The sequence below is a fragment of the Tyto alba genome, unplaced genomic scaffold (genome assembly GCF_018691265.1).
Source record: "Tyto alba isolate M040663 unplaced genomic scaffold, T.alba_DEE_v4.0 Super-Scaffold_2, whole genome shotgun sequence".
In the NCBI taxonomy this organism is placed as follows: domain Eukaryota; kingdom Metazoa; phylum Chordata; class Aves; order Strigiformes; family Tytonidae; genus Tyto; species Tyto alba.
This window is the reverse complement of record NW_024881282.1, coordinates 34,064,449-34,078,639: the sequence shown is the minus strand read 5'-3', so window position 1 is coordinate 34,078,639 and position 14,191 is coordinate 34,064,449. Positions and strand designations below refer to the sequence as shown.

The following is a 14,191-nucleotide window of genomic DNA, read 5'->3' as shown; positions in this document are numbered from 1 at the left end:
TTATCAGATCTAAGGAATTGCAGTGTTCAGATTCATTACTATTGTATGTCTTGCTATATTTGATTATGGTAGGCTGTCTCTTTTGTCTTGAAGATGAGCTCTGATTTTTATTTTAGCTTTACAAAAATAGTTATATTTAATAAAGTGATCATTTTTGTAAAAAGAAGCTAATCCCCAAATAATTCACTGAATTTTGGGATACCATTTTCTTGGTTGCTTTGTCTGAAAGTGGTTGAACTTTGCTTATCTCTGCAGCTGGTTAAGGGAAGAGGTAGATGCTCAGCCCTTCCAAAGTCAATCAGGCATCTGAGATTGAATAGCAGAAGTTGATGCATTCAAAAACACCCCCTTAAAAATGTCATGCCAGGATTGTTTAGACTGAACAGGAGAACATTTCAGAAGAACATCCTGCTCAAAAGCTAAAAAACATTTCAAACAAGAAAGTAAAACTAAACACACTAAACAGAAACTGTTCAAAACAGCAGTAATTCATTAAGAAAACAACCACTGTTCACCCCAAGAACTTCCCAATGCATTTCACAAATCATGAACTAAATTCAGATTCAATTGTACTTCTGGTACCCTGATAGGCTTCATTTGAGGGGGATGCAGCAGTAGTGGACAGGGGCCACACACTGCTGTAGTCTCTCTCTGGTGTGTTTTAAAGGATTACAGTTGTTCCTTTGGCTTCTCTTGCTAAAACTACCCAGCACTTTAATTAAGAAGCCTTATCATGAGCTCTTTTTTTTTTTTTTTTTGACACAGCCTCATGGAGAATAACGTTTCTCTGGGCACCTCTGGTATGAGTTAGCTGATCTGGTAAGCCTGGATGTTAAAATGTGACGACTGTGTCCCTTGACCCCAGATTTACTCTGGGGGGTACCTCCAGATCGGCTGCTGCCTTCCCTGATTCTTTAGCTATCCCTGCACCTAACAATGAAATCCATCCTCCAGTGCTTTTCAGCAGTGCACAGCAGGTTAGGAGCAGAAGCAACAACTGCCCAATTAAAATCAAAATGTCAGATGTGCAGAAGGGAAACTGAAATCTGCCTGGGCTACCAGGGCAAACGCCTTCAGACTTATGCAATTAGCTGTAGGATAATTAATAACCACAGGCAATCAATCTACAGTTGTAGGTCTCATGCGCAAGAAATGTGCTAGGGCATATCACTCAGTATTGACTCAGAGGAAAGAGCTTGATTCTCTCTGCGTCACTAACACCATCTCCTGAAGTGCTGAGGGTTTCCTTAGAAAACTCCCCGAAATTACCAGATGAAATCACGAAGTGCTTAGAAGACAAAGCAGTGTCTACAAGTGTTCTACCATTCCTCATGTCTCTGTAAGTTATGGCATACAAAGAACGGTAAAAGCTCTTCAGCTGGCTGTGGAGAGGAAAGGAATCCTTCAGTTGAGAGTGGTATCCCTGATGATTTATTACAGCAAGATGGTAATAACACAGGTAAAAGCAGGTCTGGGGAACTTTGAGGCATTACCAAAGAGATAGAAATCAAGACAGAAAAAGGAACTCTTATTCTGGACTACCAATGGCTACCCAAAGAACCGTCCTGAAACAACTCCCTGGTACAACAATACTGGGAGAGGTCCTTATTCAAACAAGCCCTTCATCTTTCCCTGCTTCTACTTCCCACTTTTCATTTACCATTCTCTTTAGAAGGAGAGCTTGCTGAGGCCTGGGTTTTCTTCTGCTATGACTTTGCCTGCACCTCAAGAAATGATGTATTTAGTTGTTTTGGGGTTTTGTTTTGTTTCTCTTTTGTTTTGTTTTTTAATCAAGATAGCTACTACATAATAAATTACCAGTGGAATTACTACCTTGATGTAGTTGTTTCAGATACATTCCAGGCAGGCGTATTGTATTGACCACAGCTAGCCACGTTGCCATAAAATCACCTGCGTTTTCTCTTCCCTGAGATTCCACATTGAGCAATATACCCAGAGTAAACCACTTAAATATTAAAGCACTGATTGGTTTTGGCAATGAAGACACAACCTCTGTCAGTACAGAGCATCCAGTGTCAACAGTGTCTGCAAGTCAGTTGAAGCCCTTCTGTAAAAAAACTAATTAATAATAAAGCTCAGGATGCTTAAAGAGCTGACCCACAGAAGCCCTGGAGATTTAAGAAAATACTTCTAAGCCCATTATATGCAGTTGCAGTTATTAATGAATGATTAATTTCCACAGGCATCATCTTGTGGTTGCTTCAACTCTGTTTCCCACAGTGACCTCAACAGTTAAGGGGAGCAAATCAGAACAGTGTTGAAAAACAGCTAAAAAAAAAAATAAATTATTTAGTATATACTATATAGGTACTTTTAATGTCTGTGTACTTACAGCTGATCTGAGTTTTGCATTTAAAATGAGGATTCGGTGGTTTTGTTATGTATGAGAAACATGACATACATTAAGGATTACAGCTCTAACTATAAGGGCACATGATGAATTTCCTGGGAAGTTACAAGTAAACCTATTAACAAATTTATGAAGTAAAATTATTCTTAAATATGGGGTTTTTAAGAAACTCGACACTTTGGGTTTGATCTTTTGTTTGTTTCTATAGCCTTGATAATGGATTTGTTAATCCAGACTTTTATTCTACATAAAGATCACAAAAACCATGCACTGACAACATACGAAGATTTTTCCAAGATTTCTTTTTACCTCTGTGATACTTCTTCTTAAAAATTTTCCCTTCAAAAAACCCCCAGTGTTTAATTTATTTCTTCAAATGATGCTACAAATGGAGCTTTCAAGATAACTGAGCTGCCCAGAGCTAGTATGGCCCTTTCAAAATGTTCATCGCTTCACACCAGGATTCCTGGTAGACAGCAGAGCCTCCACCATCTTTCAACAGGGACACTTGGCTTCACTTCTGTTTGAAACAGAGGGAAGCAGCTGCTGCTCTGAATGATGAAACTCTAACTGTGAGCAGTGGTATCAGCCCCACTGAGAACTGCCTTGTTGTGATGTTGTACGAAAGAAAAAATATTTTCCTGAACATCATTTAAAGCTAATCTGACAACACAAACATTCAGGGGCTTTGATTATTGAATGGGCTCATTACAGCAAAAGGAGAAGATAGCATTAAACCATTTAGGCATGCAGTACAGCTGTAATTACTCAGGATACAGGAGGTAGCGATATATGCTGTATCAAATCAGCAGGCAGAGGATGCAAGTGCCGCACAAGGCCTCTGCTGAAGGTAATGACATGATTATGACAACACCTATATAATTTTCAGCGATGTCATATTGCATGTCTATTCATCCCCTTCTACTAAGAATGTCAAAGTACTTGATGACTTCAATAAATTAAGATTCACCTTCTGTTCAGGATGGGAAAGTATTTTCAGACTAGATTCAGTTCTCTGATAATAGAGTAAATTGGGAGATTTTCTGTTTGCTTTGATGGATCTAATCTCAGAGATCTGGTACACTATTGGGATTATCAAGAATGGAGAATCCAAGCACATAACGGTTCAACGATGGCATTATTTCTGTCTGTTAGTGTAATGATAATACAGCTTGAAATTTGATAATACAACTTGAAACCATAAACTAATCACCCTGTTAGAGTTAGAAAGTGTTTGTCCATTTGGTCACCTTTCTCAGAATCATTATGTTTTGACCACTATTTGCGTATAAATAGTTATTTATGTATCTATAGAATCATTATGTTTTGACAGCTATTTGGGTAGAATACTGGACATGTCAGACGAATAGTCAGCAAATGCCACATACAAACAGTCCAACAGAATGCCCCAAGTATCCTATCTTTATATGCTATACACTTCTGCATGAAAAACAATTATCAGGGCACAATTATGCACAGAGACAATTTCAGAAGTTTTTCCACATCCTAAAATAATATCTGTTTAGATTGTAGGGTTATGGAGTGTTTCTCCCGTGTCAGAGCTCAGCTGGAGCTCGGAGTGGCTATGACCTGGAGACATGATGTTATTTATATAGCTATTTTTTAAAAAATAAAAAAAGAATGCCAGAGCTCTGAGGGTTAAAGTTTGTACTCTAAGGGTTACTGATGGATTTGCCATGATGAGATAATAAAAAAAAAATGAGGAACTAGAAAAGAAAGTCTAGAGAATGTAAGGTATACAGTGCCTCAGGGTAAAAAATGGCATGTGATTGGTATTGTACACTGCTTCGAAAAGATAAAGCCATATGTAAAAACGGTTATAGAATTGGGGAGAGGGAGGAAGGATGGATTTTGAAGCTCCAAGAGAGGGAAAAAAGAGTTTCATCATGTATTATTGCATACTGTTCATTTAAGCATTCAAGTAATTTTCTTTCATCTCATAATATTTCGCAGTACTGACCTGTGATCTTAGTAGCAGGATAATGCGTCCATTCTTAGCAAGCTTATTCCTCAAAGGCTTGTCTCCCCTGCTTAGATGTTTTTTAAATGGTACTTTAGCACAGTATTCTAGTCAGCAGAACAATTTAAAAAAATTTAAGACTACAGGAAGAACTCAGACCCTTCCAAGATAATTTTTTTATCATTCTCATCTATTTGAAATCCTTCTAGAAACAGTATTTACAGTAACTATGCTTCAGAGATAGTGTTCTGGGCTAAAGCTGAAAGAAAAGAAAAGAAAGATGCCCTTTCTCTCACCCAGATTACCCAGCTGGATAAGTCCCACATCCATGGGAAAGCGGTAACCAAACATCAGAAGCATTTGGGTAAAGCGTCGATCCACTAGAATGTCTATAGTGTGGGAATCAGTTTGTACCTTGAAACATGAAGACTACAGCACATATCCTTGTTAGCCTAGCTAATATCACTACCAATTCTACTCATGTTTGTGCAAGTCTCTCTCTCTCTCCCCTCTCTCTTTAAAAAAAGAGCTTATTTGAAATTGTATTTAAAAATAAACTGTCACTATAAAATGCAGAAACAAGGCAGCCTCGCCTAGTGATGAAGAAAGAAGATCAAGAATCCAGTTTCCAAGCCCGGCTCAGCTAAAGATTTGCTGTGCATCCCTGGGCAAGTCACTTCACCTCTCCATACTGTAAGACACATCTAAAAAGTACAGTGTAGCCATACATGGAGATACTTGCATGGAATGGGGTACTGAAAACCATAAAGCTGCCTTCTTAAGAAGCCAGTTAATTTTTGCAGATTGTCAAGTTAGTTAAGCTAGTATGGCTTTAGTGCTTCTGTCATCTCAATGCAATACATTCATGCACATGGGCCTGATTATAAAGTGAGAGCATTCATACTCACCTGTCTTAAGGACAGATGGGAAAAATGCCAATCAATAGGCAGAAACGTGTGTAGACATTCAGATGAAAAGCTTATATAGGAAAGGCAAAGTTACTGTCTTGATAGTGTATATATATATATCTATATATATCTAACCCCTGAGAGTAAACTACTTCCTTTGCCGCTGCGCAAATGTACAAAGAATGGTGGAAAACTAAGCTGAAAAGACTAAGAAGTCTCCTTCAAGGGAGTTGTGAAATAAAGATTTTTGAAAGATATCAAGAGATTTATGGATACTATTTGCACTGACTGGAATATGGCTTGCAGCCAGCCCTGAGCTTCAGATCAAGTGTGTGACAATCATTATATTGTGTATAGCAATTTGAGGAACTGAAAGAAGACAGAATAGCTATGTTGTTCTTAAACTAAAACCAGACTCTGGAGAGAAGGGAGAAAAATAAAGGAAGACAGAGCCTTATTATATTATAAAAAGCTAAAGAAAATAAAATGGGCCCCAAAGACATAGGCATATCGAGTGTTGATAGCAGTACTTCATTACTAGTAAAACATATGGCATTTTCTCAGCCACGGTGGGTAGGCCCTTCTGACTAATATCAGAGACTGAACTTGACAGTGCATGTATTTGATGGTATCTATCTTACGGCTCCACTAAGAGGAGAATTTTAAGTGAAAATACTGTTAAGGGAAGAAACATAATGAAGGTAATGAAGATAATTTTCATTATGTCAGGCAGTAAAAATAAACCAAAAACCTACAGCAGTAGTTCCAAACCTGTGGCTTAATAGCAACATCTTGCCTGCCAGACTTTCAGATATTGCTGGTGGCCACGGAGAGCTGCTGTCAAGCTGCAAACTGATGGGGAGGGAAAAGTACAACACTGTACAGAAGGCGTTACATTCTCACTGTTGTTGCCCTTGAATCAGCAAAAATGGAGGGCACTGGCTTATGGTTGCAAGAGTAGAGGGTAAACATGGGGAAAAAAAGAAATTCTGTGTAATCAGGTGAAAGAAGTTGGAGGAGAAAAGTGATGTCTTTTATTAGAGTAATGGCTATAACTTATGAAAACCAGACAAACTTGCAGACACGCTATACCTTCTGCAAACTAATGTAAGAAGGTATAAGAGATCAGGACAGACAGATAACTTGAGCAGCAGAGCCCTGATTCTCTGGGAGTTCTACAAAATTGTATCTTGTGAAAGACCAATTTTTGTTTTGCCTGGGAAGATCCCTCAGTCTTAACAATTTTAGGAGATGTGTGCGGAAGGCAGTGGTAGAAATGAAATTAAAACAATTTCAAAATCCAGACAACAAAACTATGCTAAGTTTAGCGGTGTGCATTCCACATTGCCTATCCCTCCATCCATCTCCAGGTTATTCCGCTATCTTGATAAAAATGGGAATGACACAGAGCTCTGTTTTGTGCTTTATTTCTTATCTGTGGGATTGTCAAGTCTGGATGCAAGAATGTAACAGAAATAATTGTCACTAGATGGGAAAGCAAGGGAAACTGCTTCACTGGGACACTAACTGCATTTCTTCTCCGATCCACTGCTAAAGGAACATGTTTGCTCCATATCTTTTCTACAAATCATTTCACCATCACATCACAGCCAGGGTTTATGTCCTATTCAGAAATCCTGGAGCAGAAGCTAAAGCATGGGCCTCTCTCTCCTTCCATTTACAAGTGGATGACCAGCATTGCTAGCTGCATCAGCTGCAGTCTCCCATGACAAAACATAACCGGTGAGCAACTCTTTCTCATCTCAAAATGCAGCTCCTCCTGCCATGCCCATTTACTAAAAATTCAGTCATTATAAAAGTTTTCTTCTCCAGACAAATACAAATGTGACAGCTTCTCCCACTGCTGCTGCTGCTGAAGAAAGTTTAGATTATTATTTTTCTAAGAAAATTTTGTGCTGATAGGACGCTACTACGTCTTGGAGACTGATGCCCTTTTGCTCACAGGTTAACTACAAGACAAGTCAAATATTGTGAACTTTATGCACACAAACACACATGAAACACACAGACCTTGCCATACAGCTCTATAAGAAGTGTCTCATAACAATACTGCATATTACACTTACAATGCATCAAAAGGCTTATTGAAAAGCAACTGAGAAGAAATGACATTCATGCCTGGCCCCTCAAGACCCCACCACATTCCACAGAAGACACCAAAAGGAGGGTCAACAATGCCAGATCTAGTTGCCAGAAGCATTTCTTTCTAGGCATCTTGCTCCAGTCAGTGTGCTCACGCCGCGTGTCTCAAAAACACAACAGTCTGATCTCTGTCAGAGCAACTGTAAAGTTTCTGAGAAACCTGGGTATCTATTTGCTTTGTGCTTCTGACTGAAAAAAAAAAAAAAAAACAAACCTCCCCATCTACTATTTTCTTTTCTCTGTTCCAATAAACACCCTACTTCTGAGCACAGTCTTGATCCCCCATTGACAAGGAGAAAAACTTGATGCACCTGTGGTGGAAAGGAAAACACACTAAATCTTGAACCTTGCAGCTAAGACCTTACTTGTTTAACTCTGCAGAAAATATGATGTTAATTTAGCCAATGCATCTATCTTTAAAACTTCATAGTGAAAGAAGCAAGCAGCCGAGCAGATCTGTACCTTTCAGGCAGGCGGTTGTACTCTGCTGTTTCAGGATCTGTGTTGAGATAAAGCAGTGGGGAATGGTATGAATCTCATAACAAGATAACCAACTCGACTCCTGTCTTCAGCGCAAGTGCTTAACAAGGACTGAAGTCTGTGGAGCCATGCGGGACACACAAGTCTTCACCATGGCATCTTTGCCTCTCCCTCATGAAGCACAGCCAATCAAGCCGGCAGGGTGCAAACCGCAAACCAGGCAGGAACTCACAAGACCGGTAATTTACCGAGCTGGGTGTGGGACTCAGCTTAGTGTGGTTTTATTCTCTTACTGCACGGGTCGCAGCTGCTCTAAAGAAGTTTCTCTGAATGCTACAGCTGTTTGTTGATTCAATGGCATGTCATGTGCTGGGGCACCCCATAACTTGCTCAACACTCAGTTATTTAATATATCTGCCTGGAAAGCACTGGCGCCTTTGGACACAAGTAGCAATCTCCAGGAGCAAGCCAGCAAAGATCTCCTAAAATGTGTCCTCTTTTCTAATATGGGGGGACAGAGGTGGTCGTAAGCTATCAGCATTTGAACTTGTGGAGCACCTCTCCTGCCATACATGCTGTTTGATGTGACAGTCCATGGCTGCGTATGCACAGTGCATCCACACATGAAGATGCACTTGTATCTCTGTAAGCAAACACAGGCAAATACAAAGACCATCTTGTGCCTGTGTAGGCACAGGCCAAGAGGGAGTTGATAGAAGAAAGACTCCACAATTTCATCTGATTCTGCAATTAGTGTGAATGGGGAGACTGTCTTCAAGCTGTGAGAAAAGAGGTATGAAAATCTGATTCTTACAAGAACACAGAAAAGGCACATTTGCCTCTTCAGTTTTTGCATCAGTTTAGTTACTAGCAGGGGCGCATCACAGAAGGCCAGTGGCCTAGACAGAGCGACTGTGATCTACCCAAAGCAGTGATGATTTTTCTGGCCAACATCTGTACTATGGCTCGTTCAGATGGCAAAATATTTAGGTACCACATAAATGCCACAAAAATAAAAATAAATTAAGGTTTTCTCCTGAGGTGAGGAAAGGCTGAAGAAACCCTTTTGGGTTACTGCACTAAGTTGTCCCCCTCACACCTCTGCCAGTTCCTTTTCCCGCCACAGAATGGTTCCCCCCCCCCCCCCCCCCCCCCCCAAAAAATGGCAGAGGATTGCCTGTCCCTCACAGCTGGAAGCCAGGAAGAGGTAGGGCTTGAGGAGTGATTGACAGCTCCTCTGACTGCAAGGACCCTACAGGTGAAGGGAGGGGTGGTTGAAAGGATTTTGATTGGATTAGGAGAGAAAGGGGGTGGGTGTGTGCAGGTAATTGGCAGCAGTTTGAATCACCCAGGGGAAAAGTTACCCCCCAGTCACAGCTGTTCAGTCTTCCTGAGGTAAGGAGGAGCAGGGACGGGGGATAAGGAGCCGGCTGGTCCTGGTGGTGTGAGACCACCCATATGTTGTCACCTACATCAACTCCACTGGGAATTAACTCCACACATTAATTACACTGGGGCAGGAGTTACCCCTGCCCTATGTTTATCCTGTCCTTGATGGGGCTTGGCCTCCTGAAAGGCTGTTTTCCTCCCAGCCCTCAGAGCTCCAGTCCCTCCTCCTGCCTGAGGGCTGCCAGGGCCCAGCAGGGATCCTGTGGGAGAAGAGACATTGGTGATTGGAAAACTGGTTTCTACTGGAGAGCAGAAAGCCCCCTCAGGAAACACAGCCCTTGCCCTGGCTCATGGGCTGCCTGATACTGGGCCAGCAGCTGTTAGCACCAGGCATTTCAGAGAAAAGTAAAAAGGAGTTGACATCAAGTGAAATTTCTTCCTGAAGCCATCACTCTAAGACCACTTAAAAACATAGCCTGAAAACATAATCTAAATTCTGTTTGGTAGACTGTAAGCCAGGAAAGGACCATTTACTGCAGCAGAAATAGATTCATAAATTATCAAGTTCTTGAGTCAGTGAGATCCACACGCCCTGATTTCTTGAAGCCACTTTTCTTGACTTTGTACCTATTTGAGGATCTGGATGGAATTCCATTTTCTTGAGTATGGTTCAGAGCCTGGCCAAATGGTCTGTGTTTTTTCCAGCCTGCTGCTCAAAAGCAGCAGAAAAAAATGTTTTAACTCCTAATTATTGTTGACTTTGAAGAACAACAGCCAGATTGCTCAGGTTCCATCTTTGTCTCTTGAAAGAGCACAGGTGCTACAAACAGAAACAAGCAAAATTTTATGGATAATATTGAAATATCTAATATTGAAAAAAAGTATTCTTAATAATATACTTTGTCCAAAAAGTTACAGAGAAGGGTTAAGCTGTTTTGTGAATATCTGTTACTCTTTTAACATTTTTAATGGCTTAAGTACTGCCAATATGAAATGTTCTGATTTTCAGCTTAAAAGAGCTCTTTTTCTCAAAAGTCACTTTGATTTGGATGAAAAAGCAAAACCACCTTAAACAATAAAAAATATTTTTGAGGAAAACACAAATTTCCATTTGGACTAAGATAAAATACTCTCAACTACTCAGCCAAAAATATTTTTTGTTTTGCATTAGAGATGTCAATCTTGCAAGCAAACCAAAAATCAATTATATATGCAGCATTGTAGCACTAATCACACAGATCTGGCTTAAGAACAGAGGCACAGAATGCAAGAATCAAATGTTGATGTCTTGTCTCCTAACACTAAGACCTAAACAGTGATCAGCTTCATTTATATGACATGATTTGTCTGACATTAACTGACAAACAAAAGCAAAAGACAGGAAATTAATGCATGGCTATATCCAGACTTCAGGCCTTTATAGTCTCAATGGCAAGCCTCTACCAAATTTTATATTTCAGGGTTGGGTTTTTTTTTTTTTTTTGGTCAGAGGAGGATCTTTTAGGCTAATAATTAGTTTTAGTTACAATTTAACTATTTTGACATATTTTTATCCCCAGCACATCCTCCCCTTTTAGTGTCTTAGAGTACTGGATAAACAACCACATCTGAGCATTAAGAGTATATGATTTGTCAATGTAGAAGTCCTGCATTGTATTGCTCCCAAAATACTCGTAATGCCATGTCGCAGTGGTACATTCTTTTTACACCTCTGAAATATTCCTTAGCTCCCGAAGCAAGGGGGAATTATATGCTGCCATTGTTGATGGGTTTTTTTTGGTATGCGTATAGAACTTCAAGCTGTTTCTCTTGAACTTTTCACCATTTACTAAAAACAAAGAAACAGAAGAGAGCATGGCATACCCATCAAAATCCTAGACCTACAAAAATCAAACTGAGTGGGGCCCGAGCTAAGGAAAACATGGGTACTAAGTTTTCTGTTAAAGCAAGTTACGATTGCAGGAGGATTATCTAATTGAATTGTAAAACAAAGCAAATCAGTGTAAGCTGTCATATAACCAATGTCACAGTGCAACTCTGACAGAGGAAGAGAGAGAAACATACAAAGGCAAAAGAGGAATCTCATGATTGAAGTTTTTAATAGCTTCATTGAAACACATGATAAAATCAGTTTCTCTCAGCAGGAGAGAGACAGATAAAAACGGAGTCCATTTGATGTGCAAACAACAAAGAGACATGCAGTTATAAAACATACAGCACCCTCCTCATAAAGATCCCACTGTCTCTCAGTTCCAAGTGTTTGCAACTGTCTCTCCCTGTGAAATCTTAATTAAACCAATATATTTCCCATCTAAGTCATTTGAAGATGTGTGTAGTTTGATAAAAGGTTAATTAGCTCTATTCTTTAAAAAATTAAAAAGGTACCATTTTGATCTTTTACTTGAAATTCATGCCTATCCTTGCATTAAAAATATTATTTTTTCTGGACTGTGGCAGCTAGCAGACAGGAGAAGCATGCTCATAAGTAGGGCTGTGGGGAGGGGGGCTCAGATGGAAAACAAACATTTATTATGACTGTTAATATTTTTACCTTTTGTTCTTATAAACTGTATTACAGATTGTCTCCCTTCTTGAGGCTGGGTGTTTGTCAGGGCTTGAAATCAAATTGATACATGATGAAGGCGGACCCTTCTCCGGTGACTCAGCTGGGAATTGCACAGAAATCTACCCAGTCTGATGCTAACTAATAAAAGGAAGGGAGAGGAATAGAAACATCTCATAAAGCTGTGAAATGACAATTCACAAGAATCATTTAAATCACTTGCAGGCTGCATTCCCTTTTTATGCTATTACTGCACTGACTAAAATGCACCTCCTATTGAGTATACCAGCTGTGAAAGCTGACAGATCCAAGCCAATTGGTCTAGAAACACTGTTGCTACAGTTTAGCAGAGCAATTCACGGACAAATGGAAGCTCTTGTTTTAATGCCTTGACCCCTCTGCTCTTGTTTAGAGCCCTTCAACAATTCCACAGGCAGAAGGGTTGCAATAGAGTGACATGAGACATTTTCTTCCCTTCTCCCTAGTTGCAGATGTTGTCCTTTTGCTGCAATGTAACTTCCACTGAGTCTGACATTTGCATTTGGATCTTGTTATAGGTGTGATCAAAATGCTAGCTATGGTAGCACATAAGTCAACTGAAGCTGTGGTTTAATATTTGAAGGTGTTAGGCTACGTTTAAACAAGTTCACCAGAAAACAAAATTATCCATTTCTTCTTTTACTTGCTAGTGCTCTCTGCGTTCTTGGTAGACTTTTAATTGTGAAGCACCCAAATACAGTGTTTTCAACCTAAAAATGTCAAATGACTTAATTATTATGGCATACATTATTGAGTAGAACCAAGCCTCTTTCCTTCTAGTTTGGTGTCAAACTGTAGTTGTGCCAAGAGGAGAGGCTAGGCATATTCTCTCTATTTCCTCCTTGGGTCTGTCATGGTTGCTGTATTTTTGGCTAAGGATGTCTGAATGAGACCAAAAGGTTATTGCAGAGAGCAGTTTCTTCTACTTTCCTGTTCATTAATTTTGCTACCATGGAATCCCAATGATGGCTGTCTTATGCAGATGAGAAATGGAGAATGAAATTATTTCTGTCTCTGCTTCTTCCTCCAGATTTTTAAGTGAATGATGCCATGTTTGAGCTGTTACATTTGTAGAACTGTGTTGAGTTTTCTGATTTGGAGAGTAGAATAAGCACCACGAGAAATGTCTGGCATCACTTACTGACTCTAGATGCAAAATAACTTTTTATCCATGGCACTCAGGAGGCACATGAAGAACTTTATGCAGAAGTATTCTGAGGCCAAAGTAAAAGTCAGAGAAGCAACCTCTGATGATTCTTGGGGTCCCCCAAGCTCACTAATGTGAGAGATCAGTGAACTAACATACAGCACAGTTTCTGAGGTTATAGCCGTGGTATGCCACAGGATGAATGACTGCAAAAAGAACTGGAGGCATGTGTGTAAGTGCCTCACATGATTGGATCATTTTATAAATAATGGATCAGAGAAAGTCAGACACCACTGGTGACAGGGCTTCTTCAACTTTGAGACACTGAAGAATTTTCAATATATGGATAACACTGGAAGGAATCAAAGATGACTTGAGAAGGTCTGCCAATTAAAATTAGGAAGTTTAGGGGGGATTATTTAAATTAATTGCTTGAGGAAATATAGCAAGTAATTACAGCTGCACAAAAAAATCAGAAACAGAGGAAGGAAACCCAACTTTTCTGTGTTATCTTCAGAAAAAAACAAAACAAAACAAAACAACTTTAAAATACCAACACCTTTACAAATAAGAACTTAGGAAAAATGACATCACTGCTGTCTTTAGGCTTACATATCAGTGGAAATATTTTTGAATATAAAGACATATGAGCTGAAATGCTGAAAATTGAAAAGAAATTAGCATCCATTTGGCATTTCTGAAAATTAGTGGCTTGAAAAATAACCAAGACAAACTAGTACTTCCTGGCTCTAAAATACATATTAAAATAGACTGGGGTTTATATTGCTCTCTCATAGCTATATTTTCCTAGGTTAATAAAGGGAATTGCACCAGAGAAGACAGTTAGACACAATCTGTGTATACAAATTCCTAGTTATATGAGTACTAATATGAGAACAAGGTAATTAACATGGCTGCTTGGTGCGATGATAGTCCAGACAACTTGAGTTACTAAGCAGCACCCCAGGTGTATGCCAGTTAGGAAGCAAGTGCTGAAGTGGTTTTAGCCAGCAGGTTTGCTCATTCTGCAGTTCTGACAGATGCCACTGGTAGAAACAAGTTGGTTTTGAAGCAAATGTGATTTTACCAAGAAATCATATTAAAGGTGCCATAATGCATGTAAGAGAACTACAGTAGTGTACAGGGTCAG

General features: G+C 39.6%; 1 protein-coding gene across 1 annotated transcript in view; it reads right to left on the bottom strand.

The window, feature by feature from the left end:
• The window catches only part of GRAP2 (GRB2 related adaptor protein 2), a 40,783-nt gene extending 32,827 nt beyond the window's left edge, over positions 1-7,956 (bottom strand). Inside the window, exon 1 of the mRNA XM_009973869.3 lies at positions 7,886-7,956. The gene's annotated coding sequence lies outside the window, so the exon portion shown is untranslated. The remainder of the gene's footprint in view (positions 1-7,885) is intronic.
• Between the last annotated feature and the right edge of the window lie 6,235 nt (positions 7,957-14,191).